This window comes from Camelus bactrianus, chromosome 3, assembly GCF_048773025.1.
Source record: "Camelus bactrianus isolate YW-2024 breed Bactrian camel chromosome 3, ASM4877302v1, whole genome shotgun sequence".
Lineage (NCBI taxonomy): Eukaryota > Metazoa > Chordata > Mammalia > Artiodactyla > Camelidae > Camelus > Camelus bactrianus.
This window is the reverse complement of record NC_133541.1, coordinates 82,811,138-82,834,471: the sequence shown is the minus strand read 5'-3', so window position 1 is coordinate 82,834,471 and position 23,334 is coordinate 82,811,138. Positions and strand designations below refer to the sequence as shown.

The 23,334-nt window shown below is 38.2% G+C and overlaps 2 long non-coding RNA genes across 5 annotated transcripts in view; one reads left to right on the top strand and one right to left on the bottom strand.

Moving 5' to 3' along the window:
• LOC123613267 (uncharacterized) overlaps positions 1-10,654 on the top strand; it is a 381,851-nt gene extending 371,197 nt beyond the window's left edge. For 3 of the 4 annotated variants that reach the window (XR_006720624.2, XR_012505598.1, XR_012505600.1), the window contains 3 exons: positions 620-6,964; positions 7,745-7,923; positions 8,537-10,654. This is a non-coding gene — a long non-coding RNA (uncharacterized LOC123613267). The remainder of the gene's footprint in view (positions 1-619; positions 6,965-7,744; positions 7,924-8,536) is intronic. The other variant, XR_012505599.1, reaches the window with a different exon arrangement.
• LOC123613269 (uncharacterized) overlaps positions 1-23,334 on the bottom strand; it is a 340,111-nt gene that overhangs the window by 88,396 nt on the left and 228,381 nt on the right. The window lies entirely within an intron of this gene.

The window sequence follows — 23,334 nt, the reverse complement described above, 5'->3', positions numbered from 1 at the left end:
CTGGCATATGTTTAAAATCCTGTGTCCCTACTGATAAATTGACAGTAGGAAGCAATACAACAAGGGGAGGATATATACATGCTCCTTCATGAGCGGTTTTCTTCTAAAATCTAGCCTTCAGCCATAAAAGCCCAGAAATTCCTTTTCTTAGCTCACTCAGAGGCCATTGGACTTGAATGCTTTTCACAAATTCTTACTAATAACTGAAATGCAAATTATTTATTTATTTAAAATAAAATCACGACTGGAAAGCCTATGCTTTATGCGTGGCGTATAGGATGTTCTCAATAAATATGGACTTCTTCCCTGTCATTATGATAACTGTTGTCATTACTTTTGCAACAAAAGGCAGACTGAAGCCAGGACAATGATCAGTTTTTGATGAGACATGGCAGAGTGAGCTGGCTGTCCCCCAAAACTCATGCTGCCTCGCCTCTAACAGAGTCACTGATGGGAGGCAGCTGCCCACTCGGCCGTTTTACTGCCCAGACTCTCTTGTGTCTTCATGCGGTCACATACCTAAGTCTCACCAATATGAGTAGCAAGGATATGTGTTTCTTTGGGACCAAGGGTTTTGAAGAGGCACGTGCCTCCGCATGCTTTCTTTCTCTTTCCACAGATGGATTAAGATGCCGTGTTCGGCACACTAGGCCTGGTACAGTTACAAGATGGAAGAATCTTGTCCGTGGAATTACTGCACTGAGGATTGCCACACTGGACTCTTGTGAGCGAAAAATGAATGTCTTTTATGTTTAAACCTTTTGTACTTAGGGATTTATTTGTGACCACAGGTAATGTTATCTTGACTAATATAGTAACCCCAGACTACTCAAAGAATGGTCTACCAAAGTCTGCAAACTGTTACTGGTCCATGACACTTTAAGTATAGAAACTGAGAGAAAGAATCTAGGAGATTAAAAACAACTGGACACTGTAATTTTTATGTCTGTTGAACATATTTTTTAAAATTCGACTTGTATTTTATGTATCATTTTATTTCATTTTTTCTATTTTTATTGGATTTTATATCGGTCTCTGATGTATTAATTTTTTAAAATAGTCTTTTAATATGGTTTGAGTAGCACTTGATTAAAATGCTGCTGTTGTCCCTTGCAGAAACAGCGTTCTCTTTCCAGAGCACTCTCAGCACCTGCTTCTAGATAAATAACCTACATAAACACCTTCTGAGTGAAACCTGACAGCCTCATCCCCTTCCACTCAAAGGGTGAATTGTGCCAAACAGCTTAGCTTAACACCAGTACCCTTCCGCAGGGAGTATTTTTGGCTGTCAAAAAATGATTTCCAAATTTCTCATAGGCTCTGAATTCTTACCTTCATTATTCACAACTGCCACTTCTACCTCTTAATAGTCCATTGATTCTTATTAATTATAATCAAAATATCCTTCCTTTTGACCTTTGCCTGAATTGCCTTTAACCTGGGTCCTGTCTACCTTAGTGAGTATTCTCACAGGCCCTTTTCCACTTCCTCTGAAACTCTCTGGTCCTTTACTAACTGTAAAATAAACAACGTGGCCCCGTGGCTTTGAATGTCCAGTCTTGATGCTCTGCAAAGCTTGTACATCATGTGTGTGTCTTTTCCAACAGAGATTAGTCCTTTAGCTCACTTTTAATATATAGAGCAAACATTTTTTTAAATTAAATAATTTTATATCTTTGTAATGTGGTTGACATCGTCAGTTACAGGACAGCAATTTCAATAATTTGACTTTCCTTTGGCAACATGGGGAAGGCTCATCCGAACACGAGGCTCTATAGAGAATGCAGTATTTGAGCAGGAGAAGGTCTCTTTTCTCAAATTGCTTTTAATGCCAATTACCACAACATAAGATAAAATGATGAGGGGTCTTTCTAATATCCAGTTATTCAACATGTTGCATTGTAAATATCTTTACATTTATTTTTGTCTTCTTCAACAGATGCTCTTATGTTCCTCAAATGCAATAAAATGTTACATTTTCTCTCTTTTTTATTTTTACTCATCTTTTAAGTTTTTTTCTATTTTTATCCTTATCTCTTTGTTATTTTTTTTGGAAGGGGAGGGAGATAATTAGGCTTCTTTATTTATTTAAAAAAAATTTTTAATGAAGGTACTGAAGATTGAACCCAGGACCTCGTGCATGCTAACCACGTACTCTACCACTGAGCTATACCCTCCCTCCCTTAACTTTTCTCTTTCTTTAGAGAAATAAATATGATTTATCCTCAGTTTCTTCAATTGGCATAAAGCAGGCATTCAATAAATGCTTATTTTTAAAGTCTTTGAACTGCTCTTTTGGGAGACAAGAATCTTTACTGGACTATAATGATAGAATCTTAGGGCTGGATTCCTATCTTCTCTACCATCTAAAGGCTGGTAACTGCCACCTAGTAAAAATGCCATGGTTTGCAGAGCCAGAGGCCACTAGCTTGAAATCCTTTCTCCACTGTTCAGTCTTGGGTGAATTTAAGCTTACTGCTCCGCCTGTTTCAGCCTCAATTTCTTCATTTGCTAAAATATACCTCTCACGATTTTATCTCAGAGATTAAATGTTTGTCAAATAGGTGGCAATTACTAGGCCAAGAATATAAAAGGACTATTTTTGACCTGGTTCAATTCCAATTGTTTTATCCATGCTACTGAGAATCAGCAAAGCAATGGGACTTGTCCAGAAATAACTTGTAAGTTAATGTAGCAAAGCTGGCCAGAAAATACTTACAGTCTCAGTTTTGCGGTGGCTTCAGGTCTCTTTCTAAGGATTATTTAGCCCTAAGGTACTTCTCTCAAAGGTTAGGTATCCAAAATAAAGTTACAAGAAAAGATGGAGTGAAAAAACTTACAAGAAACACATCTGATGTTATAAATGAAAAGCTCAAAGCCCTACAAAAAAATCACATTATTTGGTTTTATAAGAACTATGTTCTAATCTAAAAGTCCTTTAAGTACCCATAGGGAGAAGGCAGTACATTGTTTATGGAGTGGACCAGTGGAGAACATTGAATATTCTTCATTAGAAACATTTGCAGGGAGGTAAATATTTAATTAAGTACCTGTAAATGCAAGGTACTCATAGGTTCATGAAAAAGCATCTCTATAACATGGAAACACTCTGCAGATGTTCAACTCAATGTGTCATCATTCTCTCTGCCAATGTCGTATTTACGTATCTTGCTAACCCAACCTCTCATCTCAGCTTTGCTCCATGACTAAACACTTCCCTTTCATCCTCTCTTTTCATTCAAATCCACTTGCTTGTGAGGGGATCTGGGAAGTAGTTTAGAGAAACAAAAACGATGAGTTTTTCCTCTAGACGTGGCATGGGCTACTGAAAAGAGACATTTCGGATTTAACAGTCTTAGTTTGGAATTTATTAGAATCAAAGCAGATGTGGCATTGTTATACCTCGATGACCTCTGCATGATTTAGAAGGATGTGAAGTGTGCTTTTTATGAAGATGACGATGCCAAATGCTTACAGATGCTGATAGCAGTACTGGAGAAATTGGAAGCCATGTTATTGTCAAATCATATAAAAATGTAAAAATGTGACTGTGTGTATATGTGTGTGTGTTTTCACTTTTCAGCAGCAGGGAACGATGCCACAAGGGAAAGTCTGGTCTGTAGTGAGGTAAAAGAAGAAAAATAATCATACTGATTTGAGGTTATGTTGTTGAAAGAAAAATAATGGAAAGAAAAATATCTAAAAGGCTAGTGAAACTCACAAGAGGCAGCACTGGTCATAATTTTAACAGGTAAAACCTGTTATTCTCTGTAGCCTGCTCTGTGGTCCTTCCGAATTTCCATACATGTTTTATTTCTCTGGTTGTCACCTTTTGCCATAATATTTCTAGACTCCAAACACTTGCCTTTTTCATTTCTTTCTGGGCAGAGATATCAGCACATTTGCAAGATTGCTGGTCACTAAAAACAGGCTGCTTCCTTTAAAAAGTGCATGATCTCACTTATATGGGGAATCTTAAAAAATCAAACTCATAATAGCAGAGAGGCGAATGGGAGTTGCCAGGGGCTGGAGAGTGGGGAAAATGGGAAGATGTTGGTCAGAGGTCACAAAGTTTCCATTATGAAGGGTGAATAATTCTGGAGATGTAAAGCATGGTGACTATAGTTAATAACACTGTAGTAGAGAAGAACGAATCTGACTCCATATTGGATCTGTTCCTTTAGCTTTGACCACTGTGCCCTGTTTTCTAGGCTTAGTCTTCCTAGCTCTGCACATTTTGTAAAACAATGTTGACTTCAGCCTGAAATATACAGGAAAGCGTATTCTCGGGGCTCTGACCTTTAAGGATGTTAGCACTTCTGCACTTATGCAGAGATGGCAAGTTGCAAAATAGAGAATAACCTTTGTTTTGTTGGAGGTTTACAGGGACACTATGGCCTGACCCACATGGATGGCTGAAAGAACAAAGAATTCCTGAAGCAAGAAGTTTGCAACAACCAACCACACCCCCTCCCCATTTTTTTTTTTTTTTTTTTTTGTATGAAAGGAGCCTGTATTCTGACTGGAGGAGGATAGTTCTCCAAGACATTAGTCTGCCATCCTCTTGGTCTGTTGGCTTTCTGAATAAAGTCGTTATTTCTTGCCCCAACACCTCATCTCCTGATTTACTGGCTTGTTGTGCGGTGAGCAGAACAAGTTTGGACTCGGTACCAACACTGTATCATATACTTGCAATTTACTAGAAGATTAGCTATCTAGTGTTCTCATTACACACACAAAAATACGGTACCAATGTGAGGTGACAGATAAGTAAATGAGCTTGATTATGGTAACCATTTCACAATGTATATGTATATCAAAATATATTCTGTGCACCTTAAATATATACAATTTTTGTTTGTCAATTATACTTTAATAAAGCAAGAGGGAAAAAAGGAAAGAGTTATTTTTCCAGTGCTTCTAGCCAGGCCCGTCTCAGAGCTGATCTAATTTTACTTGAGGTGAAGATAGCTACTCTGCTTCAGTCTCAGTGATTCCCCTCCCTGATGAAACCCTATGGTGCTGACAAACTCGCTCCTCCTTTGCATGTCCCTATATTTTCACTGGTCTTTCTATTAAGTGGAAAGCACCCAGAGCATCTTGATAATGTCATTTTCTTAATGTCCAACAACACCTAAACTTGGGTTTATGATATAGTAAATGGCTAGTAGGCAAATTTGTATACAAATTAATATGTTAAATGGTCAGAGAGAAGTAAAAATAGGAAACTTCTTGCTGTCAAGGGTTTACAGTTTTACCCTGGGGAAATGGCAAGCATATGACACTTCTTACACTGTGTACACTTATCTCTGGGTGCTCGTCTGACAGACAAAGGAGCAGATTTGAGACAGAGGCTCTGCCTGGGAAAAGTAAGGAAATGTTTTACAGACATATCCTCTACGATTGGTCCCATTATTATAAAAAGAGCCATTATTTAATTTATTAGGCACTTTCTATATGCCAGGTGCACTGTTAAATGTGTTTTATTCTCAGTGTGGGAAAGATAGCACTGTCTTCTAGCATTAGAACAATGAGTGATCCTATACCTCGTGGGAAGCAGACACAGGGAACCCAGGATTCTAATTTCACAAGTTATGCCCCGATTCTGAATCTGACTGGTTATGGCTCCATGAGGCCCGCCTCTGTTAAAGAATGAGAAGGAATTTACCAGGCAGAGAAGAGAGAGGAGGTCTCTGGGAGCTCTGGTTAAAAAGGCAACATCCATGTTACGAAAGGTCAGCAGGTAGCTGGAGCACATACAGCATCATAAAGTTGCTTTTAAGCTGGGCTTGAATGATGAACACATTCTGACTTGGAGGCCATTGTTAGCTTCTCAGTATTCTTCCCTTTCATCTTCCAAATAGAAACTTAAATTTCCCAGCTAGATGTTTGGATGAGAAAAGCCCTCATCTATAATTAGGGAAGTGAACCCTAATTTGACACTGCTAACAAACATATCCCCAATTTCCAGCCATAGTGTGCATCAGATGTAACTCAAGCCAATCAGGTCAATGAGACTCAATTCTGGAAGTAATAAAGTGTGGGGAAAATAACAGTTTCCCTTTTTCACTGAATATAAATGAGGGTACATACAGCCTCTGTAAAGGATGACAGCAATTTGTGGATTATGAGGGGAAAGCCTGCCGGAGACAGGTGGCAGTAATGAGGCAGCAGTCCTAAAACTCCAAAGAGAGAACCTAGACATTGGTCGTGTCATTCAAATCCTTGATCAAACCTCCCCTCAAGTTTTCATCTGTCTGAGTCACTGAATTCCTTTCATTGTTTAAAGTTTAAGTTGGGTTCTCTCACAACTGAAATTTATCAATAAACACTTCATAAGACTCAATGCAACTGCACCTGCCCAGAAACAGAAGTGGAAATGCTGGTTTTCAATATAAAGAAATATGACAAATACATGCTGGAAAGCAAAGGATGGAAGCAGCTCTTTTTTTTTTCTCTCTCTTTCTTTTTTTTTTGATAGATGTTGGCAAATGAAGAAACTAGTATTTATTAATAACTACTGAGTGCCAGGCACTGAGTCAGTTACTGTCATGTATGTTACCTCATGTAATCGTTCCGACTCTATGAAACAGCCATATCATACCTATTTTATGGGTGAGGCTCTGAGAGCTTAGAGAAGTTGACCGAGGTCACGCAGCTAAAAAATGATGGGGCCATGAGTAAAAGTCATATTTTTTCTACCTAGGAATCCCATGTGTGCATTGCGATACAATAAAAATCTTCAATATGGAACTGTCAGCTAGAGTAGCACGGAGTGTAACTAGTCCAGTGTAAACTGTAAGGCAAAAGAGCGTAATTAGTCTGTAGGAGACTCAAACCTCTCCCTCTCTCTCTCTCAGAGTATCTTAGAAAAGCCATCCCAATTAAGAAGTTAGAGATGGGTTGATACAGAAATAGCCAGAGATCACTGACAAAAGAGACAAGTGTCCCTGGGGATCTGAAGGTGAGTGGCTTTGTTACTGAACTAATACTCAGTTGCATTTGGGCACCTTTTTTATTTCCAGGCTCATTTCCTGGGATTATCATCTGCCCCAGTGAAGCATTTCCCCCAGATGATTCAGGGACATTTCTGACTCCTTTGGCAAGACTTGGTAGAGAACTGATTATTTCAATGAAAATAATGCCTTCTTATTAAGAAATCAATGTCCAGGAACTTAAAGCATTGTAATTTATGATCTGTAAGATTTAAAGTCATAAGTCCCAGAAACACATTCTAGTTAGCATTAATACTAGCTAATACTAAGTAAAATTGCTAAAGTAATCTGCTAAACACACTCGTGCAGAAAAGACCCAGCTATTTTGCTCCTCTTCTTAAGGATGGTGGGTTTGGTTTTGGGGGTTTGTTTTGTTTTGGCTTTTATTTTTTGACAAGGAGCAAAGGCATTACCCAAGGATCTCAAACAACTTCCTGCACAGTCTAGAAGGAAACATAAATGAGTGGAACAGATGAGGTGGAGAGGCCACCTAGAGAAAAGCCAGTCTGAAGGGAAGACCTAGGTGAATAGGACCCCTTGGGATCCAAGTCCATTATTTCAAGAGCTTGTGATCTTTTAAGAGAATCCAGAAAACTATAGTTTTAGATAAACACTCCTAATATTTAAATGCCATCAACTCATCCATTAATCTGTAGACTCTTCTGATCACCAGATTTCTGCCTCTAATTTTACCCCCAATATGGAACTTTAACATGTTTGTTTGTTTGTTTGTTTGTTTTTATCATAAGCCACCAGCTTTGTGTCTCCTGCCCCATAATAAATCTGGCCATCCTGCAAGTCTTTTTTAAATCATAGCCAAGTGAGGGAAATAAAAAATGGCAAAGCCACCTTTCCTGGATAGACAGAAAAGCCACAAGCTGTAAAGGGAGCTTTGAAGCCCAAAGGCCCTGGGCACCGAGAGTGACAGGTAATAAAGCCATAATTGCAACAGTGCCTATAGTGTCAAGTTAGGTGTAAGAAGGGTCTTAAGATTGACATGCAGTGATTGGTGTCACACTTGAAAGCAGATTTTTGAAGCTGAATAGAATAAACAAGCTTTTTAATGACACAACAAATGCTTTCAAAATATAGACTCTGTCAAGGATTGTTTTTAACCTACTACCAGCTATTTTTAATGTGTCAGAGAAGATTACCCTATTGATCATGGAAATAGAAGCTATTTCATGAAATTTTCTTGGCCCTGATCACTATCAAATAATTGCAGGAAATTACTTCCCATTGGTGTTTGAAAGGCTTTTGGGGAGTCTATCTGCCCATTTAAACTAGTTTTGTGTATCACTGGATCCTTGTGAGGTAATGGATGTGTTTTAATTACATTCAAATTGCCAGGCTTTGTGTGCAAGGTGCACATTTTTGCACTGAAAGGAAAAGCAATCAGCATTTTTTAATAAGGAAAATCTTTAGCTCTGACTTTGCTATCATCACGTATCTTATCTTGGTTTGGGGGATGATGTGGTTGATGACACTTAAAATACGTAGTGTGTCGAGCAGAGGGTAAATATACCTCTATTTCTTCACAGAGATGGTTTTTTGATGGAAGAAATTTTGTGAAGTGAGAATGATGAGATTAAACTTTAACAGCTATCATGACAGCTGACACGACATGAGCACTTTTACATCTCGGCCGAATCCAGAAGAGATGCCATGCAGCCTAGATCTCCTCAAGGAAAGGAAAGATCTGTAAGAAAGTGTGAGTTAAGAAGCCAGCCTTCTGAAGCCTGTAAGCATTACAGCCTGGAGACAGACGGGTCCCTACAGGTTCATAGGCCAGTACTCTTACCATGGGCTCCCTGGCCTGTGCAAAAAGTGGATGGAAAGTCTTGAAAAATCAAGAGAGTCCTTTAGGGAAAAAAAATGGATGAAGGAAAGTCAAGGGCTCCAGTTTCCTCTGGTTGGTGAGAAAGGAAACATTTCTCTATTTGTCAAAGAGCTGGTAGGTGGTAGAAATCTTCCTGTGTGGCTTCCATATGTAAATGTGTGGATACTGATTAAGCACCCAAGAGATATTTATAAAAACTGCAAGGGAAAAGGGAGAACACGATAGGTTTGTATACCCTGGCACACCATAGAAAGCATTGTCTTTGCACAATCTTTCTAAGCATTTCCAACAACAAATTCATCTTTTCGCTCCAACCTCCCTATGTTGAAAGAAGAAATAATACAGTCTAGAAAAAAATGCTATAGCTATAGCCAGTGGACTGGATTTAGGAACCCCATACTAACCAGGGAAAAAAGTGGGACAGGTAGAATCCTGGGACCATTCCAGCTATAAGGCAACACGGAACAGAGTGGCTTGCAGATTATCTGAACACTCAGGGAAACATCCTGACCCAATGTGAACTGTATTCCTTGATGATAGTGCTGAATTCTAAGCTTCACCGGTTACTGCAATAAAGCTGGTAAACACACCAGCCCTACCACCACTGGCTCAGGACCTTGGTGAAGATTAAATCACAATGGGGTGGGAGTTTCAAGGATTTTTGCTACGAAGACTGAGTAAAACAGGTATCAACAGATTCATGGAAATATCTGTAGACTTAGAATCATGGATTAGGAAGAAATCTCATGGTCTAGCTTTTGCCACCATGTACATTTCTCTGCCAGCCAGGACTAATGAAATGTTTTACCTAAACACAGATGCAGAATGCAACAGGTCTTTGCTCCCCCTCTCCAACCTCAATCCCCACCAAGTTTAAAGAGAGGAAAAAACAGAAAAGTAGGTTGTTCTTCTTTTCTAATATAAGCACTTAACTCTCTACGTTTCCTATAAATGCTGCTTTAAGTGCATCTTGCACGTTTGTGATCTATTTTCATTATCATTCAGTTTCAAATGTTTTCTAAATTCCCTTGTGTTTTTCTTTTCTTTGATCCATGAGTTATTTAGAAGTGTGATGCTCAATATTCAAATACTGGGGGCTTTTCAACATACCTTATTATTGTTGATTTATGATTTAATTCTCTTACTATCAGAGATTGTTTTCTGTAGCTATTCAATCACTTATATTTTATCACTAATTTTACAGTCCATTTTTGATGAATAGACCACCTCTACTTGGAAATATTTTATCCTACTTTTGCTGTATGTACTGATACATAAGTGCAATTAGAGAATGGCAAGGTAGATTGCAATGTTTTCAACAAGTCTTTTATATCTTTATTAATCTTTTTGTCTAGTTTTCTTCCAAATACTGATTCAGGTTGTTAAGATCTCCAACTTCTGTCTTTTTGTGGATTTTGTCTTTTTTCTCCCATTAGTTCTGCCAATTTCTGTTTCATACATTTTAAAGCTTTGTTATTGGATGCACGTGCATTTGTGATCTTTAAGTCTTCCTTCAGGTCTGAACTTTTTTTGTAATTACCTTTTGTCATTATCTCTTGTAATAGGTGTCTTGAAATCTATTTTATCTCATAAAAATATAAGCACTATGGCTTTATCATGCTGTTTGCAAGACATTTTTTAAATTGTAACTTTACTTCAAGCTATCTGTGTCTTCATATCAAAGTCCGTCTTTTGCCATTAATATATTTCATATCTTGTTTTCTTAACCAATGTTTGCTCCATTTGCATTTGATAAAATTATTGATATGAATTGATTTAGACATTTTACTATTTTCTATCCAAGTCACCTGTTTGTTGTTCTTTTCTTTCTACCCTGCCTTTCTCTGATATTGAATAATTTTATTAGAATTCCAATTTAAATTAATCTATTGATATTCAAGTTACTTCCTTGCTTTTTTTTTTTTTCAAATCATTGTCATCTTTCACCTAAAATCATTATGCCTTTTATTTAGTATTTGCCTCCTGGCCTCCATTCCCCATCTAATATATAAAAATGATCTTCTCAAAACATATGCCACATCACTGTTATTCATTTGCTCAAAAATCTCTAGTGGTCTTCCATCACAGAAAGAAATCTGAATGTCTTCCTACAGACAGCATGAACTGGCTCTGCGTACCTCTTGGGGTTCATCTTTTACTGTCTCCCCATTCTTCCTGCCCCAAGTTCCCATGGCAAACTCCAGCCTTGTTCTTGTTCCCTGAGCATGCCCAATTTGAATAAACTATTAATAGGTATCTCCTCTTCTTCACTTGAACTATTTTGCTTTTTGACCCTAATTCATCCAACATGCTTATAGGTATGAGCAATGATCTACAGAGAGCTTGAGATCTTTTTAATAAGAACAAATGTAAAAATAAAATAATTAATGCTGGAAAAAAACCTATAATGAAAGGGAATATGAAAATGAACCTATCTACATATATATATGCCTGAAACATTATGCTGTACACCAGAAATTGATACAACATTGTAAACTGATTATACTTCAGTGAAAACATTTAAAAAGTTTTAAAAATGCTGAAGAACAAGTGTGAAAATGAATAGCATTAGCGCCATACTGCTCAGGTTGGCACTGGGATATTTATACTGTCTGTTAATTCTATCCAGACTACATTCCTTTATGCAGATTTTCACATACATGGTTTCTTCTTGACTCTCTGATCTCAAATTCTAAGTTACTTGCTCAGAAGAGATTTTCCTAAACACCTAATCGTAAGTAGCCTAAGAACACTAATTAATTTATTTCAAGTCACTGATTTTTATTCTTCATATTAAATACCATCATCTGAAATTATCAAATTTATGTATTTAACATGTTTATTGTGTTTTATTGAACTGAATGTAAGTTCTGTGAAAGCAGGGACACTGCTTTTCTCTCCCCTTATATCCTTGGTTCTTAGCATAATACCTGGCACAGGGCTCACACTCAATACATACTTAGTGAATAAAGGAATAAGTGTGTAAATCATAGGCAATGGTTGGAACTGGACAGGAGCATGAGATGAATAGAGGTCTTCTGCAAGAGCAAGGGTCCTAACTCCTATATGCTAGATTCACTTTTAAGGTATGGGTACTTAAGAATACTAATATGTCAAGTCATTACACATAATCAGGCCTCGCATCAGTCCCACTGTGCAGACAGGCATTGGAATGCATTAGACTAAGGCATCTGCTTCCTGGTAGGCAGGTTTAGTGCCTTCCCCAGAAGTTTCTCTCCTTAAAGTAATTGACCTGTCAGCACGTTGCCTGCATGGCTGCATTCAGGTGACAGTTTAGCTAAGAAATTGACTGCAATACTCTAAACTGCAAGACTCCTGCTTTACTGTATCAGAAAACAAAAGATTTTAACTCAGAAAAGCAAGGACATGCAGAGGTTGAATATCTGTAACAAATGGACATGATTTTTAAAAGCAGGCAAAGAAAAATGATTATGTGGTGCCAAACTGGACATTCAAAATCCCAATGCAATATACTTTCTCCTGTTGGGATCTTCATCAGCTTGTAAAACTACATCTTGAACAGACTTACACTTTCTTTCAACTATATGCTTTTTTTTTGGTTTGTCTGTGCCCAGCAGACCATTTGGTGCAAACTGTCCATCTGCCTTTGTTTTCCCAAATTTTAACACCATTCACCTTGGATCCCTTCTGATTGTATTTATGCCAGGGTGAAGATTATTTATAAGCCCAGTGCTTATGTGAACGGTTCTGCAGTGAGTCTCTATGCTCTCTAACAAGAGGAATACTTTGCCTGCATTCAACTCAAGAGCCGAGTTTTCCTGTTGCAAACAGACATCAAAATTTGCAGAACCATCGAAATTTATGTGGCAAGAGAGAGTCAGTGGGGGGTTATAAATGACACGTGTACCACTGAAAGCTGGCCTTATCTGAAATGCATGCCAATCAACTGGGCAAACTGGAAAAGCAGGACCACTATTTAGAGTCAGGTCAACATCTATGCAGTGATTGTTTATTTTATAACCAGAGTTCATTTCTTTATCTACACACGGACTATTTATAATATATGATTAGAGAGGGGGTACAAATAGAACATGAGCCGTCTCTTTATTACTCATAATATTATCAACAAAGAAAATGTTTGGAATGCCTCCTGCTCTCAAAAAGGCTATTGTCTCCTTGTGGAGATAAAAAGACATGTGCCTATAGAAGAATGAAGAAAGGGAAACAGTACTTAAGTAACAACATATGAACGCTGGACAATTCATGTAAACTCTGAATGGGTACATCTTTTTGACCCTAATTCATCCAACATATTTATAGATATTATCAATGATATGCAGAGAGCTGGAGATCTTTTTAATGACACTGTGAAAATGAATAGCTTTGATGCCATATTGTTCAGATTGGCATTCTGGCTCCACTACATGTTAGCTGGGTAACTACATATGTTCTCTACTTAAGAGAACACTGCATCATTTATAAGAAGATGATGGTAATACTACTGAACTTATGCCATACAGTTCTGAAATAAAAGGATTTACAGAGATTTAAAATAATACCCAATAACTTCATAGTTATTGTTAGCTATTCTTATTATTATTGTTTTTATATTCCAGGTATGTCATCTTCCATCAGAATCAGGTTTTGCATCACTACCCATTTTTGGAGACAAAGACACAAAAACAAGGAGTAATTCAATCATTTGCCCAAGGTCGCACAGTTAGGAAGTGACAGAGGCAGAATGCAAACCCAGGACAGTCTGACGTGGAAAATGTCTGTAAAGTAGCTCTTTTGTTACAATAACAAATGCATCAAATCTGTTTAATCCTGTGATATTTTGACAGTGATGGTTCCTGACAGTGGCCTGATTCCCTTGATGAGAGGGAAAGAAGGTGTGTAGCACTAAATATCATCGCTAGAATCCTTCTCTGATTTTAAAGAGCATGTTGTTATCTTTTATATTTTGTTTTATTTTGTATTTTTGCTACTGGATAAGCTACTCTTTTATTTCCAGATCAACTACAATTATGTTATGTGGTTCACAAATTGCCCTTAGTGTGACTTTTCTTCCTCTGCCCAGTCTACAGACAATGGAGAGAGTGGTAAACAATTCTCTGTATCAAACAAAGCAATGACAAGTGACTGATCTAACAAATAGAAGGAGGACAAACATCTCTCTGCTCCTAGGCACATTTCCAGACAGGTAAGCACAGCTGTGGCTGCAGTTCTATAATTATATTCTCTATTTTAAAATCACTGTGAATAGTCACACTTGCTGTACCAACAAACATACCTATGCCACTCTTCTCAGAAATGCATTTGGTTTTTATTTTTAATGGTTGTACTTTTCACAGCTCTCTCAACAGGCACTCAACTAGTATAATGGAAAATTAAGAACACCTTTTAATCTTTCTTTTCTCTGACTATGCACTGGTCATTGGAGCCATCTCTCTTGTTTGTTATTATTCTGACATATATTACAGTTAATATGGGAGCACTCCTTCTCCATAAGTTGTCCAAACTTCCAAAAAGTCAAATATATTTGCACTGAACCTGCTATTTGTGCTGAATTGTTCTTTCAAAGGCTGGGAAGTATTCTTTGGTAGACAACTATGTAAGTTAAAGTTACAAGCTGTCCTTCTCTTTCTTGGTATCTGACATCTTTGTACAGTTATTAAAATTATGATGGTCCATTGGTTAGTCTATGCAGCAAGTGCCCCCATTCACTACAAGATTTTTTTTTCACAGCCCTTTCAGGGCAGGCTGTACAACAACACACTAGTTTTCAAGACTTAGAGTTGTCACACAGAGCCCATCTGCATACAAAAGATAAACTGTCTTGCTGGTAAGCAAAGATTATGTCCTTATAAAGACTGAAATTGCCTCTATTTCCCTCTTCACTGGCATTCTCTCTGGTACCACAACAGTGCTCAAGAATGAGCTGAGTATCAAATAACCCTGAAAATGCATTTTTCCCTTTTTCCTAAAAAGAATCTACGTTTTGAAGGGAGATCAGGATGGTGGAGTAGGAGGATGCAGTACCCACCTCCCTGCACAAACACATCAAAAATACATCTCTATGTGGAGAAGTTCTTATTGAAAACTAACTGGCAGAAGGACTCTTGTAGAGCCAAGGCTGTAATAAAGATGCACAAAGGATCAGGTAGGAAGGAAGAGAAGCAGTCAGGTCAGGATCTGTGCCCCTGGGAGGGGACTCAGAAGAAGGGACACAACAGTGGAGGTCCTCCCTGGGGAGTGTGTGGTTTCAGCCACATGTTAGGTGTCCCAGCCCCAGGGTCCGACAGCAGGGAGACGAGTCCTCTTGTCTGGAGGAGGGCTGGTGGGACAAAAAGGAGGGATGTGAGAAACACAGACTGCTCCTCAACAGCTCACACACACTTGGTTACTCCTCAAACAGGATGGAGAGGGCCGACTGGAACTGCACGGGACACTGGCCAGCTGTCTGCAACTACCCCAGTGCACGCCTGAGCTGAGCGCCTGCAGTGGCCCTGCTTGCTTCACGAAGCAGCCCCACACTGGGGTGAGAGCTCCGGTGACCGAGAGGAGAGCCTAGTTGTGAAGGACAAAAGTAGCTCAGACCCGGGGCGGCATCCAAGTGGGGTGAGGCAGCCATTGCTAGTGCTTCTCAAGGCAGCACATCAGAAGAAGTCTGGCAATCTGACTGTCACCAGGGCCACCACAGCCACTGCCCAGACGCATGCCGAAGGCCTGGACCAGCCCTCTTTCCCCAACATCTCTCCCACTCTGGGGCAAAGGTACTGGTGCTGAGCAGGGGAGAGCACACACTTAAATGGAATGGAGCCAGCTCAGACCTGACCCTCAGGGCTTCTTCTCCTGCAACTCTGAACCTGCGTCTGCACCCCCGCAGGGTAGTGCTGGCCACTGAGCAGAGGAGAAGCCCCAGCTCAAACCTGTCTCTGGCCCTTCCCTTCCATCTCTTACCAAGGTGACAGCTGCCGGCACACTCTGGGGGAAGACGTGACTCATACACACATCAGATCCTGATCTCCCACCAAAGCCACTAGGCACACACAGGTGGTCTAGGAATGTACCCAAACAAGGACAACCCTTCAAGACTGAGATAGGTAACTGACCTAATTTCATAGACACAGAGAAAGTGATACAAAATTAGAAGACAGAGGAATTTCTTTGTGTTGAAAGAACAGGAGAAAAACCTCTGAAAAAATAAATAATAAAAAATACAAATAATTTACCAGATAAAATGTTCAAAGCTTAAGTAATAAAAATGCTCAATGAATTAGATAAAAAAATAGGAGAACAGAGTGAGAATTTTAACAAGCACCTAGAAAATATAAAAAAGAACCAGTCAGAACTGAAAAACACATTAAGTGAATGAAAAAAAATACTTGAAGGAATTACGAGCAGACTAGCAGAAAAATGCTTAACTGATCTGGAAGACAAAATAATGGAAATCACCCAGTCAGAACAACATAAAAGAAAACAAATTTTAAAAACTAAAACAGCTTACGGGACCTTTTGGACAACAACAGGTGCACCAACACTTACATTACAGGGATCCTAAAAGAAGAAGAGGAGCGAGAAAACAGTCAAAAGTGTATTTGATGAAATGATGGCTGAAAATTTCTCAAACATAAAGAAGGAAATAGATACCCAGGTACAGGAAGCACAGGGGGTTCCAAACAAAAAGAACCAAACAGACCCACAGTAAGACCATAATTAAAATGGCAAAAGTTAAAGAGAGAATTATCAAGGAAGCAAAAGAAAAACAAAGAGTCATATACAAGGGAACCCCCATTAGGCTATGAGCTTATTTCTCTGCAGAAATTCACAAGTGCTGAAAGGGGAAAAATCCACACCTTAAGATAGTCTAGTCAGCAAGATCGTCATTGAGAATTGAAAGAGAAATAAAGAACTTCTCAGAGAAGCAAAATCTACAGGAGTTCATCAATACTGAACCAACGCTAAAAGAACCAAAGCTAAAAGGGTCTTCTCTAAGGGGAAAATAAAAGTTATAACAAGAAGTAACTAGAGGAAAAGAAAAATTCCACTAATAAAGGCAAATATACAGTGAAGTCTAAGGATCGACCATGTAGATTAGCTAGAACAAAGGGTACTATCATACTATTTAAACATCATGATCAGAACAATTTATTTGGAGCTAACAACTCTCTCATAGCTTCCCAGTGTACTTTAAATGAAACTCAAACCCTTCACCAGACTGCCTAGGACCTAAATGATGGCACCCTTGACTACCTCTCCTTCTTGTACGAATCTCCTCCTCACTCACTATTTTCTCATTCGTCATTTTGGATGGCTTTCAATTCTTTAACATGCCATTCTCACTGCATTTGCAGACTTTAGGTTTGATATTTTCTCTTTCTGGAAGGCCCTTTTCTAGACCTTTCTGTGGTTTTCCTCTTTTTATTTAGGTCTCAGCTCAAATGCTATCTCCACAGAGAGGATTCTCTGGCCATATTACCTAAGATAGCAGCCCATCCCCTGCTTATCCTGTAACATATCCCAGTATTACCATCTTTTCAATAGATATATCACTTGCTAAAATCATCCTTTTTGCCTGGCCTTCATCACTAGGATGTGCACTCCATTAAAAGATGGGGCTGAGTCTGCCATATTTATTGGCCAATCACTAGCGTCTTAAAATAGGGCAAGTCAAAGAGTACATGTTCAATAAATCTTTGTTAAACAAAGAATGTCTACATTATCCTTTATGGCTTCTGAATGTTCTGTCTCCTAAAAAGCATTCCTCAACACACGTTTTATTGTTTTTTATTTACATTTATTATTTATTTTTACATTTCTATCCAATCTGTCTACAACTCATTTTTATCAATGAATCAACATGTAAGTCTAAATGCTTCCAAATGAATAACAAATTATGGAAGCGCCATTATTATATAAGCCATTTTAATGGCATCTGTGTCGTATATAAGCACATCTACATTTGGATCTACTTCTGCAATCTTTACACTCTTATTTTTCTCTTTTGTGCAAATATCACATTTTATTTTAGCACAGGATAGTCAGAGGATACTTTATTATCTAGCATGGGAAAGCTTTCCTTGCTTATCATGATTTAAACTTATCATTTAAAAATAATTTTATTGTAATTTTTTTACTAGAAATACCATCATCAATGATTATCAAAAATTGTTGGCATCCATTAGAATAATAGTGACTTTGCTGCCTTGATCTATTTTGTAACGCAGAATGTTTTAAAATTTCCTAATCTGATAGAAGTCCTATGAAGTGGACATTAAAAGCACATTCATTTTATGTTCTCCTAGCTGATGATACATTTCCTTATTAATCTTTTTGGAAATACTGTTGAGAACTGACAAGTCGTTACATAATTTTAGGTCAGTATTTCCTGCAGTGTCTCTGTCTCTTTCAGGTGTGATTATCAGCATCATGTCAGAACGCAATGACCCAAGTGAATGACGTTTCACCTGTCATGTGGGGTTTTTCCCTGGTATGAAAAGACACTCAGAGGTTTTTAAAATGTGTTATGGGGTATGAAAGATAAGAAAAGACCTAAGTTCACTTAAAACAAATCAGAATTACTTGGTCTGGGAAATTCACCTCCTTAGATTAGGAGCATACATTTTGAAACAGAGGGTAAAACAACCCTGAGGGATGGCTTTTCAGGCAAATTTTTCTGGAGAAAACTATTTCCAGTTGGGAAACATTTGCCTTGGTAGCTCCTTAACATTACTATTCAGGTTGCTTCCAAAGACAGCATTTATGAAACTAGAAAGTAGCTTTGAATGGAAATATGTTGTGTATGACCATCATCCACCCATGACTGGGGGCACCGCTGGCCGTGTGACTTCAGTGGGGAAGGGTTGCTAGCAGAATGATGTGTGAGCTATCTGGGCCGATGTAGTACCTTGGGTTCTAATAATAAAAGCATTCCCTCAGTCAAGCCACTCTCTAGAAATCCTTTAATAAGCATGTTTGGCAGAGGAAGCAGACCTGGAGTGACTCTACCTGGAGAAACCCAAAGAGTCAGTTCTATCTTGTTCCAGGCCACTTCTGTTACCTGGCAGGGGGACCTTTGTGTCATAAGGGACAGAGACACTTTCAGGTTACCTCCATTTACAAAGCTGTGTGTGGGGGAGAAACTTACAACAAGATTTATAGGGAGTAAGGAAGACTCAGTCTTGCTGGCAGGCCTCACAGAGTACAGAACAGAGAAGAAAAACCCCTCTAACTTCAATCGGAGCTACCTAATCTGCAGAAGAAGCACCTGACACTTCATTCCTTAGCTTCAACGCGTAGGTTTACTCAGCGATTCTTTCTTTTGTGCTTGCCTCCATCTCCCCCGTGACTTCACATTCCTCTCTTTATTATGACACCTGCTTTCTCATGGCCTGTGTTTACTGCTGTCTCTCTACATGCCTCTGCTTCTGTGCTGTTACAAAATACAGCTACCTTGCATATTTCACATGTAAAGTCCCCAAGAAGCATATGATCGGATTCGTTCAGCCAGTCATCAGTGAGTGTACGGGGTCACCAAAGTTCAGCAGAGCTCATGCCCTGAGCCACGTGATAGTTCACTGGTCTGGCTTCGGTCACATCCCATTCCCCATCCCCTGAATCTGGGTGGTGGGAGACAGTAGACTAGGGCATGGAGATAATTTATAAAGGAAAATCCAAAAGAGGGCTGCAGGCAGTGATGGCCTTCGCAGCATCAAGTTCCTGCTCATGTATCAGGTAAATTAATGCCAGGGTTTGAGGCACTGACTAAATGTGTTCTGTCTAGTTAAAAAAGATAGCCAAGGGCACCTAATTATTCTTTGAAACTTCTTTCATGATTTCTTGGTTCAGTCTTTCATTTCTCCATGTCTTATTTTGGATCCTTGTAAAATACTCCTTGTCTATAGCATAGAAGATCAGATTGTGGGCATTTTCGTAATAATTATTCTAAATACTAAATGGTGAGTTTTAAACTAAAACTATAGTGAACTGGCCTGCCTAGGGTCTGTTTCTAATCCTGTGCATCTGCCTGGGAAGGGATGGATACATCCTACAGGGAAGCAGCCAAATTATGGTATCCACTTTGCCTCAAATAGCATGTTTTATTTATTTGTTTGGTTGGTTTTCTCTTTAAGTTTGGAGGAAGGCCATTTACCAATCCTTATATTTCTCACACCAGCTGCAAAGAATAGTTCACATAGTAGGTCCTTAGGGAGCATTTCCAAAAACGAAAACACGGTCTAGGAACATGACTGAATGAAAAAGTGAATGGTCATTATGAAATCTTGTTTTGAAGGAAACTCAAAGTACTGGAAAATATTTGTGAATCAAGCAGGATGCACCCAAAATAGTATCATACGGAAACATGCTAGTTTTCATGTTCCTTCTCTCATCAATATATTCCAAAGTCCAAAGCAAACTTGTCTTACTGCATATTGAGACATAATAGCATATTGCTATATACTTTAAAGCTCTTACCATCATTTACATTTCAAAGGAAGAGATTTTGTTTCATCAGTTCATATCATGATGATCAGTAAAACCATTAATATGAAAAACTAAATCCTCCATCAACTCTTTGGCCTCCAGAGCTTTGCAAAACTAATTTCTTTAAGCTGATTCTGTGTTGTGCTCTTTCCCTTATCTTAAAAAAAAAAAAAAGCTCCACACAACTAGAGAGGATGACTTACGAAACACAATGGTATAATGTTCTACTGAATGCACTTCAAAACTGTGACTGGGGACACCCAGCACAAGCAGTGAACATGTGATATGAAGTTCTTTGGGACTTCAGTTATTATTTCTTTTGTATGCATTTAATTCAACTTTTTTTTTTTTTTTAAATAAAGTCAAGCATGGTTTTATTCATCTTGTCCTACTCCATTTAAAGTCCCAGGGGAGTCTCACACCTTCCTTTACTTCCTGCCTCTCAAGGTCAGATATAATGAAAATAAAGGTTAAGAAAATATAGCTTCATACCTCAGATACCTTTACATTATTTCATCTGGTAATTATTCAGGAAAGTTGAAGGCTCAGACCTGCGAGTCTGGTCTCCATGTTATCTGACCAGGCAGTCTTTTTGCGTACACCCAATTCACCCTTCTATTCTTTTGTAATGTTAATTTTTGAAATTACTGAGGTTATCTATAAATGCAATCTCATTATAAAAGATTCACACAATGCTTGATTATAAAAAGCACTTCAAAATACATAGTTCAGTATTTAAAAAACTGTGTTGTGTTATAAGATAATGTATCTTCTAACTTTATTTCTAAAATAAGGCAAGAAACGCTCATTTCATATTAAAATCAGCTGAAACTTTTTTGTTTCTTGTTTCTGCTTTTTACTTTATGCATCAAAAAGTAATTAGCAGTCAACCGAAGTTTCACTCTTTCAGTCAGCTTTCATGAGTTTTTTAAATCACATTTCCCTATCTTGAATTGGTTTCTTTTCTTTACTGAAGCACATTCTCAAGCAATATTTTTCAGAGGAAATTTATCGGAGTAAAGCTGAACCACTGCTTGTCAGAAAGTATTTTCTGTCTTTCCACAAGAATATAATTTGGTTGAAAAATTTATTCAGTTTCAAAGCATTTTTCATCAGAACTTCAAAGGTAATGTTTCACTATTTTATTGAAATCAGTATTATCAAGAAATCTGATGCCAATACGATGCTTCTTTCTTTTGGCAAAACCTGGATTTAAATGTTGACTACTTGTTTGTTTTTCCTCTCTGGTGACACTTAGGAGTTTTCTCTCTGCCCTCAGGTTTCTGAAATGTCATGATGGTGTGTCCAGCCTTGAGTCCTTTTACAGTCATCCTGCGTGACTTTTGGTGAGTCTTTCAGTGTGAAGGCTTTTTCTTCAACTCTGAGTTTGCTTGCTATGTTTTATTTCTATAAGGCCTTCTTTTAAAAATGATCAGTTTCCTTCTGGAACTCCTATTAGACTGATACAGAAAATCATGATCTATCCTATTATCTCTGCACATTTCTCATCCTTTCTATCTATACTTTTTTGAATAACATTCTAAAATAACTCCTCAGTAGTTTTTGTTGTTGTTGTTGTTTTATCATATACACATTTCAGTTTTGTGAATATAGTCAAAGAGGGCCCAGGTTCAAACATCTGTTTTCACTAACTTAGGGACAGCCGTTCATTCATTCATCCAGTACACATGACTTTTGTATTTCCAGGGTTCTAGATGCCCTCCACAGTCCTGTGAGAGATACAGACAGAAACAAGGCAAGGCCTCCTCCCTCTAGAAACTTTAGAGGTTATAGGAAATAAAAAGATACATGTGTGACTGATGCATAGAAGTAGGGGAAAATGAAACAAGATGTGGTTAAAGACACTGAAAGGCACCGGATCATGAAGCCCTTGAATGCCATGAACAGGAATCTACGTGTTATCTGAAGTATAATGGGAAGCAAACATTGGGTTTTTAAAGGGTAGTAATGTGATCTGATTGATTGATTGATTTTATTTTTTTTTAATTGAAGCATAGTCAGTTTACAATGTTGTATCAATTTCTGGTGTAGAGCATAGCATTTCAGTCATACATTGTACACATATATCTATTTTCATATTCTTTTCCATCACAGGTTACGACAAGATATTGAATATAGCTCCCTGTGCTACACAGTATAAACTTGTTACGTATCTATTTTATATATAGTAGTTAGTATCTGCAAATCCCCAGCTCCCAATTTATCCCTTCCCACCCGCTCTTCCCCTCTCTCCCCTGATTTATTATTTTTAAGATTACTCCGCCTGCCTTGGGAAAAACGGCTTGGAGGGAAGCAAGAGTAGGAGGAGGAGACTATTGTAGAAAGTCATCCCAGGGATGCGCTTAGCTGCATGTGCTGGCAGCGTGCATGGAGAGAAACGGACAAGTGGGAGATGTATTTAGCAGGCCTCCATGTCATGACTTGCACACAAACTGCACATGGGACGTAATAGACAATGAGGAATCAAGGACGATTCTTGAGATTTTGGCTTCCACAATGAGCTCCAAGGAGCTTTGAGGGTGATGATACTATTTCTGAAGTGATTTTTTTTTTTTTTTTTTTTACCGTTTGAATAGGTTTTTGAAAAGTAAATAAATGGATGAAACAAGAAAGAAAGAGCATAGGGAGACAATAATAGGCAAGACTGTAGACCAACAACATCAGTGTTCAAAAAAACGATGAATTAATAAATCCACATGAAAGGAGGAAGTGAATAAATGTAGGGATCACTTAATAACCATTTTTTCCAAGTAAAACCCACATACTAAACCTCCTTCCCCGTAAGGCATTACAAGTCAAGATAAAATTGTCTCATTTACAAATTGTTCATGTGAACTTATATTAATAAATATTTTCAAGTAAATATGGTTTCCATAAATGAATGTTGCCAGTTCATAATCATTCCTGGATTACTTCTGTTACAATACTTTATTTTTATTATGTCCAGCAAAGCCAGTTTCTCAAGTATTAAGAAATAATGGGGGATATAAGGTCATTTTGGCTGTTGGT